This window comes from Bombina bombina, chromosome 4 (genome assembly GCF_027579735.1).
Source record: "Bombina bombina isolate aBomBom1 chromosome 4, aBomBom1.pri, whole genome shotgun sequence".
NCBI classification, from domain to species: domain Eukaryota; kingdom Metazoa; phylum Chordata; class Amphibia; order Anura; family Bombinatoridae; genus Bombina; species Bombina bombina.
This window is the reverse complement of record NC_069502.1, coordinates 726,498,015-726,516,603: the sequence shown is the minus strand read 5'-3', so window position 1 is coordinate 726,516,603 and position 18,589 is coordinate 726,498,015. Positions and strand designations below refer to the sequence as shown.

Genomic DNA, 18,589 nt, shown 5'->3' with positions numbered 1-18,589 from the left:
ACACTTCTAAATGGAAGCTTTAATTACCTAAATGTATAGGTCAGAACAAGCTGCACTCTGGGAAATGCAGAGCAGAATACAAACGAAGGCAGATTCTCATTCTGAGCCTGTGCTTTTAGTCTGCAGCATATGTCAGCCAACGTAATCGCTGTCATACATGCCTCTGTTAGAGGCTGACCTCCACGGCTGAAATCATTACAGCGCCGACATTTCTCTGACAAAAGGTTAATTGGCTTCAAAATAAATGTATTGCCTAATGACTCCATTCCAATACGGCTGTGTTTCTGTCTCCAAATGGCCCACTGATGTTATTTGTAAAAACTTGCCAATCTCTTTAACTCACCAGGGCAAGCTTTTAAATTTAATTTGAAAAACTGAATGTTGATCTTTTCTCTGTTCCAGCCATTTAATTATGTGTGTTCTCGGAATATTTTCTGTCTTGCTGCAGTTTTCAGAAACATGTTTTTTTTATAGCAAAATATGAGATAAAATATTACTTGAGCAGTATACATAATGATCAGATTGATTTAAATACAATTATTAAATGGCAATTCAAATTTGTCAGTGCATGCCAGAGATATTTTTTTTTTTAAAGCACAAGCTATTTTTCTACATCATATCTGCTGAGTATACAAGGAACAAGGTCATATATACACATTTGTCTTTTTGTGTGATCAAACTGTAGCATGCAAATGGGAGATAGCTAATATTACACAGATTGCTATTAAATTGTGCTTTAGTCTTCTTTAAAAAATAATGCTTCTGATATCCTTTCCTGCAAACTACACAAATAAATTATACTGTGCTCAGCAATTGTATGCAATAGGATAAGACTTGTGTGTACAATATGGAAAATTCAGCACATGCAGGGAATTGAGCAATAGCATTCATTTTATTAATAGCCCAGGAAGGTTTCATTTTTGTGCAGAAATATAACAAAAATAAATATCCATAGATACTTTGCTATAGGGTAGTCACATTTTAGTATATTACTGGATGTCTATTAAAAAAATCAGCTTTGTATAGCATACATAAGCTGAGGCAAAATAGGATGCTACTTGGGGTGGCATTGCCATTAACTGACAGTATCAAGTGCATATGCTATCTATTATTTTAGATTCTGTGTGCTGCAAATTTGTCTAATAAGTTCAGCTAATTATATAGGGCTAGATTATGAGTGGTGCACTAACTGTTGCTCGCAAGCGAAAAGGGGTTTATTGCGACATGTATTACAGGATGAAAGTAAATACGTTCACTTGAGCACAATTTAATTTAACGCGCGTCGAGAGAGCGCGACTTCAGATCTCGGGTTAACTGTTATGCAAGTCAAAAAAGTTGCACAAAACAAATTAAAATTATATTTAAAAGTATAGTTACACTCATGATAACATTGTCTTGAGAGTTGCAAGAGAATGACTGGATATGGCAGTGAGGGGAGGAGCTATATAGCAGCTCTGCTGTGGGTGATCCTCTTGCAACTTCCTGTTGGGAAGGAGAATATCCCACAAGTAATGGATGATCCGTGGACTGGATACACTACAAGAGAAATAAATTTATCAGGTAAGCATAAATTATGTTTTTTAAAACATTGCATAAAAAGCTATAAGGGTTTAAAGATATGAAGAAGAAAAACGACTGCAAAGTGCTTTAACAGAGATACATACATATACATTTCTAAACATACACATATAAGCACATAAATACATATATAGACATACATATACGTGCATTGGAGCCCTTTGCAGTCAAGTAGCTGAAAACATATAAAAGCATATTTATGTAATATTTATATTTAATAAAGTGTTTGACTGTGTTTGTAGTTTATATTTTTCATATTCCAATGTACTTCACATAGGGGAATATGTTGTATTTTTAAGTAGATATTCCTATCTATCTATCTATCTATCTATCTAACTATCTATCTATCTATCTATAATCATATACAGGTAGCCCTCAGTTTATGCCGGGGTTAGGTTCCAGAAGGAAACCGTTGTAAATTGAAACCCAGTTTATAATGTAAGTCAATGGGAAGTGAGGGAGATAGGTTCCAGGCCCCTCTCAAGTAACACCTAATACATTATTTTTAAAGCTTTGAAATGAAGCCTTTAAATGCTAGACAGCATTATAAACCTAATAAAATAATCACACAACACAGAATATATAATTAAACTAAGTTAAATGAATAAAAACATTTGCTAAACAGCATTATAAACCTAATAAAATAATCACACAACACAGACTTCACTTGCATTTTTCTGCAAATAGTTCTTACTATGCATTCCAATCTGGACTGAGTTATAGACAGGAAGATCTTGTTCCTTTAAAATCTGCTTGATAGCTCAGGTCTGGTTAAAACAGATTAATTTCAGCTTGCTTGGCTTTGCTGCAACACAAGCGGACAGCTCCATCTACTGGCTATTTTAATAAATGCACTGCTTCTCAATGCTTTTCAATAGCAGTCACATGACTGGTAAAAAAGGTTGTTATTCTGAAACGGTGTAAATTGAACCGTTGTAAAACGAGGGCCACCTGTATATATTTTAGAATAAATAGATCATATTGTTTTATGTGAAGAACATTGGAATGGGAAATATTAATATTTCATATTGGGTTAGTGCACTTGAGAAAACACGATTGGGTTTGTGCACGAGTGAGGGTGTTAGATTTTTTTTTCAAACTTTTTTCTACCGTTAACATGGTCGCAATATTTGAACTTAGGCTTTTTGCGACCGTTGACTTAGCGCTCATGCTAAAGCTTTTTACTTTCAACCTGTAATACACTATCTACCTGACGCGCGCAAAAAGCGTACCTCTACCTGATTTTAAGCTCAAATGGGAGCGCAAACTACAGATCCACTTGTAATCTAGCCCATAATCTCCTGAGGGATGTAAAGCCACATCTTCAGCAAAATATGTTTTGTTTTTAGAGCATTCACAGCTAAAACATAGATTAATTAGGCTGAAATCTAATGAAACGTTAAATGAGACCAAATATATGTGTATTTTTAATATTACATTGATCATGCACTGCACTGGATTTCTTTTTTTCATGTATAAAGTGGAAGATAGACTACTTTATTTGTATATATGTATATATATATATATATATATATATATATACAGGCATATACATGTGTGATATCTCCTAATTTATCATCTAATTCAATTGTAAGATCAAAGTCCTGAAAAAACATGTTTGATATAGCTAATACACTATTTACTTTAGAGAAGTAGAGGGCCAGGCAAAGAGTATTGTTGCCCTTGACATTTGTTTGGACAATATTGTCTTGAATCCTAGTACCCATTTGTAAGTTACAGTTTATGCTGTTTTTAAATTAAAAAATTGAATGACTAAATAAAAGAGCATATTATTGATTAGAAATATAAATAAACAATAATAATTGTTCGACCCATTTGGTTTTATTATTACATGCTATTTTTATTTGTTTAAAATGCTGTAATGACTATTATTTACAGCATACTTCACACTCCTATGACTTATAATATTTGTTCTAGACATGAGCACCTTTTAAAGATGAAAAAAAAAGTTTGAAATTGCTAGGAGCCAGTGTTGGTGGATAATCAAAAAGTCTGAATCCCAGTTGATGATTGTCAGCCATTGCAATATGGGACGTGTATTTGTACTGGCGCATTGTCCTTAAGGAACAACAGTCGGTTACTCAACTTTCAGTGGCTCTCTTCTTTAATTGCAGTCTGCAGCTTCTAAATCAATAACAGCCTGATGTTGTCTTCTCAAGCGGTAAATAGTCAATTGATAAAATATCTTGAGCTTCCAAAAAAATTGAGGTCATAACCTCGCCAACACTTTTTTGAACACAGAACTTCTTTGAAGAGCGGAATTGCATGGATTATATCAATTTTTTTCTCCTGATAACAGTGATTACAAATGTCAGTTTTCATTAAAAAATACACCACCTTTACTATGGAATTTTGTCAAAAAACTGTTTTTAAAATCATACTTTTTTTTCCTGATGATATTTGTGGAATCAAGCAGGGCGTTTGTTTGTTTTTTTGGTTTTCTTTTTTTTTAATTTATGATTTTAGTACTTAATTTAAAGCAAGGAACGAAGATGTATTATATTTTTTTTACAATTTCCCAGACACCTTTGAGGTATTTTTAAAAAATGTTATTATAACTTGCCCACCCGTGGATGCATCATTTATACTTCTTAGGGTTCATTTTGATTTAATATATTGTTTTGGTGGCATATAAAATATTGGGCAGTTTTATTATAAATATCTGGGTTTAAATTTCCCCTTAAGTACTTAACTTTGTTAAAACCGTTGTCTTTTTCTTCCTTACTTGGTATATTCTAGTATAGTTAAGAATAGAGGAATAGTCAGGAAAAAACAAGCATTTTTCCTGAAGAAAATAATAACTATATAGTTCATGTTATTGATTACCATTATTTGGGATATCAGATAATGGCAAGAGGGCAACTGCACAGTAAAAAATCTTATATAAAACACAGCCTATAGGATCATTTCTCTGAACAATTATTTAGTTGGATTTCTGTCACCATTTTTTTGTGTTATAGTTGTGATTTAAACCTAAAAGTTTAATTACATGTAAGTGTTTTTTGCCTTAATCCTATTTCCAGCATATTCATTTGGTAAATAAATTTACTCTAACACTTCATCAAATCCCAATAAGCTTTAGTGTTGCATTTATACCACATGACACGGTCCCCTGGCTATCTGCAATCTATGTTTCAATGCCTGAACGCTGCAGATAAGGTAAAAACACCCAAGGTCAAAATGAGCAGATGGCTTTAACGTTAGTATTTTTATAGCATACCTATTTGTGCGTCTGTTTGCGCCATGCACACACATATTACATGTAATATATTTAATTTCCACAATTTTCCCAGCTGAGTGGTTCATTAAACCTGTGAGCACAATCCGATTAGTGTTCAGTCATTTTGTTCCATTGCATTTTTCCATTAATGGCAGCCATCAATTGTTGAATGACTTCATATTATAGATGTTTAGAAATTAATACCCTCTAATCTGGCATCTGCTTTTACTTCTGAATAACATTTAAATACTCATACATTTATTGTAAAGAATAACTGTAAGATTATGCAATAGTTATAGACCATATTTATATTAATACAGAAAACCTTACACTAAAATAGTGCATTTAAGAACTATCTGACACAAATGTATTCAGCAGCCTAACTACATACTATTGAAGTTTAGCATCTCAAGACTGTTGCAGATAGTGATGTTTTCAATAAGGATAGATTTTGTTACACATGCCTAAGGTGCTAAATTCTGTAGCAAACCTCTCAAGCAAGGCTTGAGGAGTTCATTAAACATCCAACATAAGGCATAGTTCTTAGTACTGAGCAATAAAAAATGCTTTACGCAGAGCTGTTGGATCAAACAAACCCCTCCAGCAATGTTAAAGGGATAAATATGTTGCTATTTTCTTACACACAACAAACTAGGTTTTATTTATTTTTTATAATTGCATGTGAGCATATCTTACCCCTAGTATGATAATTATATTAAAATAGATAAACATGTGTGCTGATAAAATTTCTGCAATATGAGGTTACTGTTAGTTGTGTCCATTGCATAGAATGGAAGACATTTTAAGGACAATAAATATCTGTCTGGTTTTGGTTGCAAATATCTACATAAGTGTATTATGGTGAGTAAATTTGACATTTCTAGGAATACTTAAAAAATACTTGTTTTATTTTATTTAATATGTATGTTTTATGGTTTAAAATTAAGTGTTATTAATTGGTCATTTTTAGACAGTTAGCCATAAAGATCAGTAGTTGAGTCTAATATAAGATATATATATTTTTTTTTATTAAACTTTTCAAGTATACATATACGAAACAGTATATCAGAATGACATTAAAATCATCATGAACACAGTATGGTCATACAGTATTTGAATGGTAAATGGCGATACATAGATATACGATATGGTAAAATAAACAGTGAATAGTATAAAGGTAGTCCTCCCATATAAATTAATAGTTGATGGATTTGAAAATAGAGTATAATAGAACTTTAATATTAATCTAAATGCCTATAGTATTAAATAAGATGTACAAGTATCATATTATATACAGTATATATATATATATATATATATATATATATATATATATATATATATATATATATATATGGAATATTACATCAGTGTATATATTGAATGGTAAAGTGGTCTGTTCGCTAAAACCTGACTTTTTTTAAAAAGAGTTACAAGAGTTTACTGGAAAAAGTCATCCAAAGTCTGTAAAACTCCTTTGCATTAAAGTCATTTAAAACTTTATATATTCTCAAAAGTGAAAACAACTAAATAAACATATGAATGTGACCAAATTATAGACTAACTATGCCAAAACTAAATCTAATTGACAGAATCTCTTTTTACCAGTTTTGTATTAGTGCAGACAGTAAAAATGTATTTAAACAATACAAAGTCAGTCAAAAAATATTTTAACCCACTTTATAATTGACTTAAAAATAACTTAAAATGTCACAGTAAAGGTGTGTTTAAAATGTATATACATAGTTTTAAAACTACTTAGACAAATGTATTTAAATCATTGTAAAATGTTAAAACAATTTTCTTTAATTCATAATCAATAGCTGTTCCCATTTAATAATTTTACTCTTGAAGTTAACTTAAGTTAGGTTTTTAAATCCTAACATTAGAAAGTTGGCAGGTGAAGGATATCAGACTTGAAATCCCTGAAGTTAGCTCTGAAGTCAGCTTGATTTAACAAGATCATCTCAAGAAAGTTATATTTTATTTTTAAATAGCTGATATAAACACATCTAATAGCAAGTTGACTGTTTTTCATAACTGTCTCACGCCATCTTAGGTTGTATCTGAGGATTATTTTAATGAAATTTGGATAATTCAGGTAAAAATCAAAGCATACTTTAAATAGACCCCAATGAGTCCAAATTTATGCTTTCCTTTTTTGTGGCCAGTGTACTTTGTTTTGTTTTTAATGTGTATTTTGTTTACAATCTTTAATGTGATGTATAACAAATTGAAATTGATCAATTTATTCCCAGCAAACAGGTTTATATACATATTCCTTATATTCTAATATAATCTAGAATGCATTTTGCTTTGTCCATTGTATGCAATGAAATAGTAAATCAGTCACCTCAGGCAGTAAAAGTAAAGGCCAATCTGCTTATACTTCTTGACCCACAATAAATGAAAGCCAACTTATTTACCTGACAAAATATGGTTTCCTTTGTTAAAACCAGATAATAATGATTAATAATCAATAAATATTTAAGGGATTTGGATGCCATTAGAAAAATAATGATTTATTTAGTAATTTTCGCAAATAATACTAAAACAAAACATCTTATTTTATAAATGCTTACTTTTTGAAACATAATATGTATATGAAACGTTACTTTGCTATCTCTTTAATTATTGTGAGTCTCAAACACCAAAAATATCTCAATGGTATCTTCCATGAGGGGATAGTGGACTTCCTTGACTGTGTCTACAATTACTCCCTTTGTTTATATGGTATGGCTGGTAGTGACACACCAACAGTAGTCATTTTAAATGAGTAAATACACTGTAAGATATTTATAACTGTAAACATATAGGCATATATGTTCACCCCTTACAGTGAGAGAGGGTAGGACTTTGTATGTTGATGAGCAGTTTGTGAAAGATTAGTGTACCATGGGACAGTGGTGGAGCAGATGTAAAACTCTGGGTAATCTTATTGTGACTCTAAGCCTTATAGCCTACACCACTGGTTTTCAAACCTGTCCTCAGGCCTCCCTAACAGGCCACGTTTTGAGTATATCTGAACTAGAGCACAGGTGAAATAATCAGCTGATTAGTGAACATGGTTTTTAACTACTCTCATCCAAGGTAATCCAGAAAACCTGGACCGTTGGGGAGGCCTGAGGATAGGTTTGAAAACCAGTGGCCTACACCAAATGAGGTGATCATTGGAACAAATCCTTAGAACGATTGTTTAAGGTGGCATGCACTATGTGATACAGGTTTATCACTCCTATCAGAGAATATGTGCCAGCAATGAATGCTTCAGAAGCTTCAGCTAAACTCCCTCTATACTAGAAGTTGTGAATACTTAAAAAAATGAATGTGAATTCCTACATTAACAGAACATTTGTTAAGCAAAAGTATCAAAAGTACCATTTTTTTACATGTTCATTGTCTTTCAAGGTCATCTATCAGTTTTCATTTAAGGAGAAAAGTAAGGGCATTTATTAATATAATTTGCATTTCAGCTAACAAATAACGTTGTTGGTGAAAAGGTTAATGGTTATTGTTATCATGTGAGTCACAGAAAAATGTTGTGCTAGTTTGGTACAAGGGTCACGCTAGGATTAAATAGTTGACAGTTGTATTAATTAATAGCTGCACATTTTTCTGAATCCTGTTTAATATTCTCTGGTTTCTTATAAACAGACACATTTTGTGCTTTTTAAATAGGAAAGAAAGACAGGGAGAGGTTTACGCAGCTCCTATAATATAAAACTGGCACAATAGAATTGCAAATTTCCCTGTCATCAATTAATAGCTAACGCTTATCACACATTTTTAGAAATCTTGAATTTTGCAGCATGTAATTTATTGCTCTTCATTTTTGGATCCAGACACAATTAAAGACTTCTTTTTATTTGATGTAAATTACAAACTCTTGGAAACATACAGAATGAAAATGCAGTCATGTATCAGAAATAACTTTAATTTAAATTTGCTAAATGACCTCTGAAAGCTAGATGAAAGATTTTCTGCTGAATGTGCTTGACGCATCCAGCCTATATAATTTATGTGAGAAATTAGTGCGAATGGTTCACTTTTATGGAGAAGTGCTGCATGTAGCTTGCCTGCAGAAACAATTTTCCCCCAAAGCCTCCATCTGTTCTTCAAACCAGGGCATATGCCATCTCATCGAGCTTGAAAGTCAACTGATTTATAACTCTTGAAAAGTGCATAGATTGAAAAGAAAGGTCGACTGCCGTTATATGACAGTGATTTGTTAGGCATTTGGATAAAGACAATTCACATTACTGTGGACCCCAGGGGAAAGTGGAGATGTTGTATGCTTCAAAACTTGCTGGATTGACAACCAAGAAAAAACAGCAAAGGGGGAGCGAGCGAGAAATGGAAAAAAATAAACTGCTGTTGACTGGTTTTCTCTTTCATTACGTGTATATACAGTGGTGGACGTAGGCTAAAAATAGTTTCTTATCAGTTTGTTTCAGGCAGATTCATTTATTATTATTTTTTTCCTGGACACAAAGGTTGCTATCTAAAATGTAAGAGCTTATTTATTCTTTAATCTTTTAACTGTAAAATGAAACATCAGTCTTAAAAGTATTGGTCGCTGCTTGTCAGAAAGTTTCGCTCATCAATGATCATCACAAACAGAGCTCTGATATATTTTCTCAAGCTGCCCTGAAGGTGAAATCTACTGTCCTGGTCCAATTAGTAATTTAATGAATGTTTGATTCTCCATCCCATCACTTAGATTCCTCTCTCCTCCCTCCCCTTATATCACTTGGGGACTACAAAGCAATAAAACCCTCTAGTGGGTGGCAAACCAAATCAAATTGACATTGTGACCATAAAAAAAAAAAAAAAATCAATGCATGTTTTGATGTTTTCATTTATAGTGGTGATTCATTCCACATCTTCACATTTGAAACACAGAAACAAAGAAGCTATTTCTAGGTACATTATTATAGGAAAACACATAACATTTTTATGTGACATCTAAAATGAAGATTATTTTAAATATATATGTATCTGGGAAATGTCATCCCCCAGTGTAATTAACACAAAAACATTGGAAATTATAAAATTAAACAATAGGTTCTCAGTTATAGTATTTTCATTTTAAAGCCTATCCATGCAACAGTGTCAGATATTGGAACCACTGTTTCTTTAAAATTAAACAGAGAGAAAGCTCATAACTCCTATTTCATGGTAACTGAAATATTCTTATATTTGAGGTCAGATATATAGTTATTACCTATTTTTTAATACATTGTATTTATTTATAATTTTATTTTTTATTTTACATTTTCTTTAAAAAAAATATTATTTATAAATAATAAACTTGCTGCATTGCTTTCATTTTCATGTTATGCTGTTATTACATCAGATTTTGAAACGGCATTAAAATGTGACAGAAGTTCTCTGTGGTTGGTTCTCTTTTGTTATGGGCATTCCATCTCCTGCCTCTGGCTGTTTTGGTAAATATCTACTAATCATGCAAATTAATTTCCTTATATTTATATACAAATGTTAAATACATATTACAGCTGCAATCTGTTGCATTTCTCTTTACATATATAATTTAAAAAGTCAGCATTAAAGGGCTCATTAGAGCATGTCATTTTAAGACTATTGACCATGCACTACTTAGGGCTAGATTACAAGTGGAGCGCTAAATATTGCTTGCATACAAGTGATATTAGCGCTCCACTTTGTAATACCGGCGCACAGTAATTTGCATTGGTATTACAAGTAAATCCCAATGCGAACACGAGATCGCGTTTGCATTGCTAGGAAGCATCACACTCACGAGAGCACGCTTCCATAGGCTCCTATGGGGGCCTCGTTCTGATGCCTCTACTTACCTCCTCGCACAGCGAAGGGGGTAAGTAGTGCAGCGATGGGCAGCATTTTTAACACCCCACTCCCACCAACTTTAAAACCCCAAAAAACTATAACTCCCTCTTTTGAGGACGCTTGGGGCACTTTTAGAAAATTAACCAGAGATCTGATCTCTGGTTAATTTTTGGAGCTCACGGTAGCAATAACTGGTCACTTGTGTGTGTGTTTAATCCCTGCAAAGGGGTTAAACACACATTAGAAGTACTGCTCAGGACCTGCAGAGCATTTCTGGTCCAGAATGGGAAACTCAGCTGATCCAATCATCACCACTAGTTCCACATCAGAGTCGTATGACTAGCTCTGCTGATTGGATCTGTTGTGTTTTCTGCTTGGGACCAGCAGTCCCGAACTAGAGCATGTTTTTTTTTTATTTTTATGGTCATTTAATGTTAGAAAAAAAACAATTGATTTGTATTTCTACTTTAATACACGTCTGGGTCATTTTATTTCTGATTATTTTCTGATTCTTTTAAACCATAGCCCATAAAATATGTATATTTTGTTGTGAAATAAAGAAAATGTATTTATCAGACATACTTAGGTATATCAGGTAAATATTTATAAAACATATGCATATTTTTAACATTCCATTTTAGCTCTTAAATATATATGAAATATTACACAAAGTTTTATGCTAACTGAATTTCATAACTAAATCAATTTATCTCAATATTGTATGTTTTGCAGAATTACAACAAGTAGCTACACCAAACATATTTCAATAAAACTATAGAGATGTGAAAATAAAAAATATTGCAGCTTTTAAGAATTATATCCCTATGGAAAATAAATAATGTTGTGTTATATCTTGTACCTACCCCACCATTTCTTTTAATATCTGCTTCCGAATTGTTTCCACATTATTAAAACTATCTTTAAAATGGTCCAAACCTGCATAAGATTGTTCACATAGCAACCTCTGCTATTTATTCTATTTACTTCATTCCTCAAGGCAGCATAACGTTCTTTTCCATGCAGGCTCTAAAGAGCTATGTCAAAGAAGCTGCCTTGTTTTAAGACATACTGACAAGGCTCATTGGAGACTAGAGATTTAGAAACCATTGGAGTTGTGGTTTTGGGTACAAAGCTCAGTAACCATAAAAAAAAAATCCTATGGCATGAGGGATAGGAAGTTTCTTCTTTTTCTTTGTTTTTTTACTTGACTGCCTAAAAGCTGCACTAAGCCTCACAGCTACCCATGTATTTCTACTAGATATAATCATTATAGCAGTTGAGTCAATGGGGGATATTTATCAAAGCGTCAACTATATTGCATTTGCGGGTTTCAATGTGCTCGCCTGACATCGCCAAACATCGCGGCCGTGGATCTGAATACACTCTCCTTATTTATAAACAAAGCTGTCAAAAACCAATGCACCGAGTATGGGGCGATGAGCATCGGACTGTTGTTAACTAATAGTCATTGATGACGTTGTTATTCGGGTTTTTCCCAACTTTATCTATACAAACTAAACTGCTACAAAGTACACTAAGACCCATAAACTACCTATTAACCCTTAAACCGCCACCATCCCACATTGCAAACACTATAATAAACCTAATGACCCCTAATCTGCCGCCCCCGACATCGCTGCAACCTAAATAAAATGTATTAACCCCTATTCCACCGCTCGCTCATCGACACAACCGCCACTAGATAAACTTATTAACCCCTAGACCTCTGGCCTCCCACATCACCACCACTAACTAAACCTATTAACCCCTAAACCGTCAGCCCCCCACATCGCAAAAATCTAAATGAAGCTATTAACCCCTAAACCTAACAACCCCTTAACTTTAAATTAAAATTACAACATCCCTATCTTAATATAAATTAAAATTACCTGTAGAACTATAATAAACTAATTTTAAACTATTAATTAACCTACCCTAACAATTATACTACAATTAAATTAAACTACAAATTAAATAAACTAAATTACATATTAAAAAACCTAACCCTACTAAAATTATTTAAAATTATTTTAAAATTATTTAGTTGCTTACATGCTCCCATCGACTTCTATGGCATCTGCAGCCTCAAGGGTGGCGGTATGAAAGCCAGGTACGCTGCAAATAGGTGTTTATTTAGTGGCTGCAGTGGCGGGGAGTGGCAGAATAGGGGTTAATACATTTTTTTAGGTTGCAGTGATGTCGGGGGCGGCAGGTTAGGGGTGTTTAGACTCGGGGTTTATATTAGGGTGTTAGGTGTAAACGTAACTTGTTTTCTACCATAGAAATCAATGGTTTATACTTAATTGTCTTGCAGCATCAAACATAAGCTTTCAGTGCTTTCAGACTCCCATTGATTTCTATGGCATCCGCTGCCTCAAGGGTGGCGTTTTCGCATCCGCGGCCTCAAGGTTGGCGTATTGAAAACCAGGTACGCTGCATTGGAATAGCCACGAGCGTACCTGTTAAATGTTTGATAAATGGGGAAAAGTGTCAAATAGAGCCGAATGTGTATTCGGAACATCTGTAATGACATAAGCATCGAAAGTAATGCAGCATAACTGTAAAAAGCTGGCAAGAAAATATCAACTGAATATCTCTATGTAAAAAAGGAAGATATTTTACCTCAAAATTTCTTAAGATCACCAGAATAAGTGCGGTGTAAACAGTTGTACTTCAACCTCTGTCCAGCTGCAAGTTGGAAAAAATTACAATAACCAATCAGCATCAGCAGTGCTGAGGTAATGATTTGCCTTTGCTGTGTTCATAGAACTTACTTAAACTGAATAGGAAAATAACATTACTGTGCCTGCACATACCAGATGCACACTACCTTGCAAGTCCTGGGACAAGCATCCTGACTGGCTGCTTAAAGTCTCTTTACAGTGGGGTGCGAATACTTAGGAAATTTGAGGCAAAGTATCTTCCTTTTTTACCTAGAGATGTTCAGGTGATATTTTCTAGTCATTGCCACTCCTAGGTGTGCTTTTCAACAAAGGTCACCAAGAGAACTAAGTACATTTAATAATAGGAAATTGCCTGCTCTTTCTGAACCATGGAACTTTACTTTTTATGTTCATTCCCTGTTAAGCACTGCTTTTTAAATAATCTGCACCAATAATATGCATGCATTCAGAGGCGTAACTAGAAACCACAGGGCCCAGGTGCAAGAATCTAAGAAGAAGATGGTCTGACCCCCTATTACTGTATATAGTGACACTGTTTAACCCACCAGTACTGTATATAGTGAGTTAGTGACACAGTCTGTAATCTGCCGGTGAGATGGCTGGCCTGACCCTACCCGCCCCAGTACTTTATAAAGTGACCACAGTAGTATGTGACATGGTCCACCCCCCCCATACTGTATATAGTGGTACTGTATAGTGACACTGATTACCCCTGCCCCCCATGCTGTAGTAACAAGGTCTGTAATTTGCTGGTTCCACAAACATACACACACACACACACATACATGCATAAATACACACACAGTCACATATAAACACCAATGGGTAAAACAGAAACACTAACCCCTGTAGTCAGAGACACTAGTGAAGCATCATGTCACACTCACATGATATCAGTGCAGGCAGTTGCAGGTCAACATTTTTTATTGAAAATTGTTTTTTATTTTATTTTTTAAGCTTGGCCCCCACCCTCAGAGGCCCAGTCGCAATTGTTACCTCTGCACCCCCTGTAGTTCCTCCCATGCATGCATTTAAAACTGTCCTTTTGCATTGTTTTGCAGTCTAGGAACTTGTTTAGTATTGCTCACTTTATTTATTTTGCTACTGCCAATTAAAGGTAGATATAACAGTGATATTACATTGATCAAGTAATCACTGTGAAGAATTTGTATGCAGCGTTGAGAATCCTGCAGGATCCATTTCCAACTCTAAAGTGCAAGAATAATATTGAAAGTACCGTGACGGGTTGTTGTATTTTCCCTATACATAATTGAGCATTTTATAGGTAATTAAATAGTACCTGAGCAATAGAATCTAGAACATAGTGTATTTGTATTTGCCAATGGCTGATATTTAACTATAATATGATTTATTTGTGCATTATCATGTGTCTAAAATTCTAGTTTCATAATTTGTACCTTTTCTCTTCCGTGCTATATCTTTTCAGAGCTCCCAACCATCTTCTGCAGCTAAAGCTCCCTCTTCAGGTTGCTTGAATAACAGTGCTGCAAACACTGCTGTCACATAGTGCTTAAGTCACATGAATTCTCATTAGTCTACTTAAAGGGACATGAAACCCAAAATGTTTATTTCATGATTTGGATAGAGAATACAATTTTAAACAACTTTTCAATTTACTTCTATTATTTAATTTGCTTCCTTCTATAGATAGCCTTTGCTGATAGGTTTATCTAGGTAAGCTAAAGAGTAGCAAAGAACCTAGGTTCTAGCTGCTGATTGGTGGCTGCATATATATAACGACTGTCATTGGCACACCCATGTGTTCAGTTAAAAAACAGTAGTGCATTGCTGCTCCTTAAAAAAATGATACCAAGAGAATGAAACAAATTAGATAATAGAAGTAAATTAGAAAGTTGTTAAAAATTCCATATTCTATCTGAATTAAGAAAGAACATTTTGGGGTTTCATGTCCCTTTAAGTATCTCCTTAGGAAAGGGACCAGGTTTCAGCAAAAGAGACATAGTGCCAGATTCTAAAAAATTCTCTGTGCTGGTGAGATTCTATAAGGATGCTCAACAGTCCTTCTTTTTCCCTGGTGGAATTCTATAAGGCTACTTTTTACCCTGATAACAGGGTGTCTCGCTTAGGGGCGTTTACTGCATTTTCATATAGGAAGGCAATGCATACATTACAAAATTGCACAATAAAAACTGTAATTTGAAAATCATACATAACAATGAATTTAACCGTTCACACAAAAAAATGCAAGGTGCATCAAAAATGGTAACAAAATTGTACTTTAAAAGTCATATTTTATCAAAAACATACATTTGTTATATTATTACACAGGAATAAATCATATTAAGTATGCACAGCATAAATCGTAATTTAAGTACACTAGATGTGCAAGAAAAAGCAAGAAATATGTAATTGTAAAGTTGAACAAATACAAAGCGTAATTGATGTTTTTTTTCATAAAATAGGCTGAAAAAGTGCGTTCCATGAGTGTATATGCAATTGTCTCTCAAATCCCAGCGTAATTCTAAAAACATTTTCGCCCTACAGATCTCACTGTTTTTTCTTGACAGTTAAAAGGTGGTAAACTTTTATCAAAATACTCAAAACACTAATTACTCTGAAAGGAAAACCTATGAATATGAAAATAACAGCAAAGTGCACTATAAACAGCTTAATTTGTTTTGTATTAGGCTTAGGGGCCGAATTATCATTGTGCGAGCGAACATGATCCAATAATGCGGATCATGTCCGCTGCACATCGATAAATGCCGACAGCATACGCTGTCGGCATTTATCATTGCGCCAGCAGTTCTTGTGAACTGCTGGTGCAATGCCGTCCCTAGCAGATTTGTGGCCAATTGGGTGTCAGGGGCTGTCAATCAACCCAATCGTATTCGATCGGGTTGATTTCTGGCGATGTCTGTCCGCCGCCTCAGACCAGGCGGACAGGCTATGGAGCAGAGGTCTTTAGAACACTGCTTCATAACTTGTGTTTCCGGCGAGCCTGATGGAGCTTGATAAATATGCCCCCATATGATCAAATTTAAAAACACGCTGGTTTCTCCCTGACTAATTCGTCCTCCATTGTGAACTTTTACCTAGCAGAGAGCTCTCATTATTTCTATGGGAGACATCTCGCCACTCGCAGGGACAGCTCACATGGAATGCTATAAAAAAAAGTGGGCTGTTCCTGCGAGGGGCAAGATGTTGCATGGAAAACCACATCTAGGCCTGCAATTTTTTTTTAGAATCAGCCCCTAAGAGACAGAAGTAAATTCAGAGATATTATTATTTTATTTGTACCCCCTTTGTGAATCATGAAAGTTTAATTTTAATGTCCACATTTCTTTAACTTTATAGGTAGCTAAATAAGAGATATGATCTTAAGAATATAGGCTCTCGGTTTTATTATTTCATAAGTTTTATCCTTTCTTAGGGAAAAAAAATATGTTGGATAAGTCTGTACTTTTTTAAAAACTTTATCTGGTAATAGTGTAGATTTTATTTGAGTTAGAAAAGGTTATCCATTTATCTACACAAAATCTCTTGTAGCCTTTAATGGAATTTTTTGTTGAAAGTGGCACAACAGATTGTACCCTAGTGTTGAGTGAACTAAAGTATGGCATGCTGTCAAGTAACAAAATAATGTTCATGTATAAAAATATAATACTAAGTGCAAAATGAATTAGATATGCAAATGCAGCAGGTAACCTGTAATAGTTTGGTTAAAAAAAAAAACAGAGATATTATTTACAAATCATAATAACAATGAGATACAGTGGTTGGTATTGTAACAAATCGGAGATATTAATAGCCAGAAGGAAACAAATTGGAAAGTGCACTAGAGTAATACTTATACTACATGGTAAAAATAAGAGACACACAGATGCTGTACTAAAAATATAAACTGAACAAAGCCTTGCAGAGTCATAAAGGAAAAAAAAGATGTGTCTGGAAACAAGGGAAAAATAAAACAACTTCAATAAGACCTGACCTCAGTTGACACTAAAGGACTTTAAGATGCTAAAAGAAACTACGGCAATATAAGAAAGAAAAACATAAAGGAAGGGCATGTTGACTCCTGAAATACATTTAAAATAAACCTGTTTTTAGCAGAATGCTATAAAATATTATTTAAACTGAATCTCTTGAAAGAATGCAGTATTTCTTTTTAGTCTCTGGGGCTATTAAACATAGTAGTATTTGTCATACATATATTTTCTCTAACCTTATCCTGAGTTTGTCCTTATCAGAAACCCACAGGAGGAAAGGAAGGTCTACCCCATTTTATATATATTTTGGGTAGGTTCTATTCCAGTAGATTAAAGCCATAAACAAAGAAGATCAAACCACTATTTCTTCTTTTTCTCCAAATCATTTATTGCAGGGGCTGAAAATGTATATCAGACTCAGGAGCCAGTTACAATATAGAGGAGTCAGACGGGTGTTTTGATGTAGATATATGTAAAATTATTGGAGTTGTGCTTCCCTGACTCAAAGGAACAGTCATATACAGTTAGAAGTATTTTTTGCAATTCTTGCATTTGTAAAATAAAAAAATACATTAAAAAATATATTTATAACTTGTATATTATAATATATAATAATATATAGATAGATAGATAGATAGATAGATAGATAGATAGATAGATAGAGATACAAACTATAGTTTATTTTTTAGTGATGGTAAATCCTAGTTTTTTTTAAACGCTCAGATTTACTATCGCTTTAATGTTGTTTTTCTGTTGAAAATCATTAGATACGTTGTTCTAAAGGATTGTGATTGACCCCTTTATTTGAAAAGTATTTGAAATACAGCATTATTATCCATTTAATAGTATTATGTTACATTGTAAATAAATGACTCTCTTTAATCAACCAATCACAGTGCATTTTAGTACTTCTAGAAGGGTTTGGCTTTGCCACTCATTCATAGTAACTTTGGGCTAAACTGTACTTTTGATTGTAGTCAAAATGGTGTCCTTATGAAGAGCTCCCTTTGTAAGGGGAAGACCAATGACTACTAAAAGCACACTTTGTAATAATACAAAGCTTAAATGTTTGATTGATCTTACTGATAACATCTAATATGTTTTTTCTTATAAGCACGAAATACTAGTTTATATTTGGACATTTCCCTGACTAGAGAAAGTCCTTTACATTCCAATAATATGATCCAATAGGCTAAATTGTAGATTTGAGGCTGGCTGGTAGAAAACTGCTTCGCTTTTTTTGACTGTATTTCTCTTGTTGATGGGGTCAGACTGAAATACTTCACAAT

The 18,589-nt window shown here is 33.7% G+C and overlaps 1 protein-coding gene across 1 annotated transcript in view; it reads left to right on the top strand.

Annotated features, from left to right (window-relative positions):
- PACRG (parkin coregulated) overlaps window positions 1-18,589 on the top strand; it is an 875,091-nt gene that overhangs the window by 223,507 nt on the left and 632,995 nt on the right. The gene's annotated exons all lie outside the window — the stretch shown is intronic.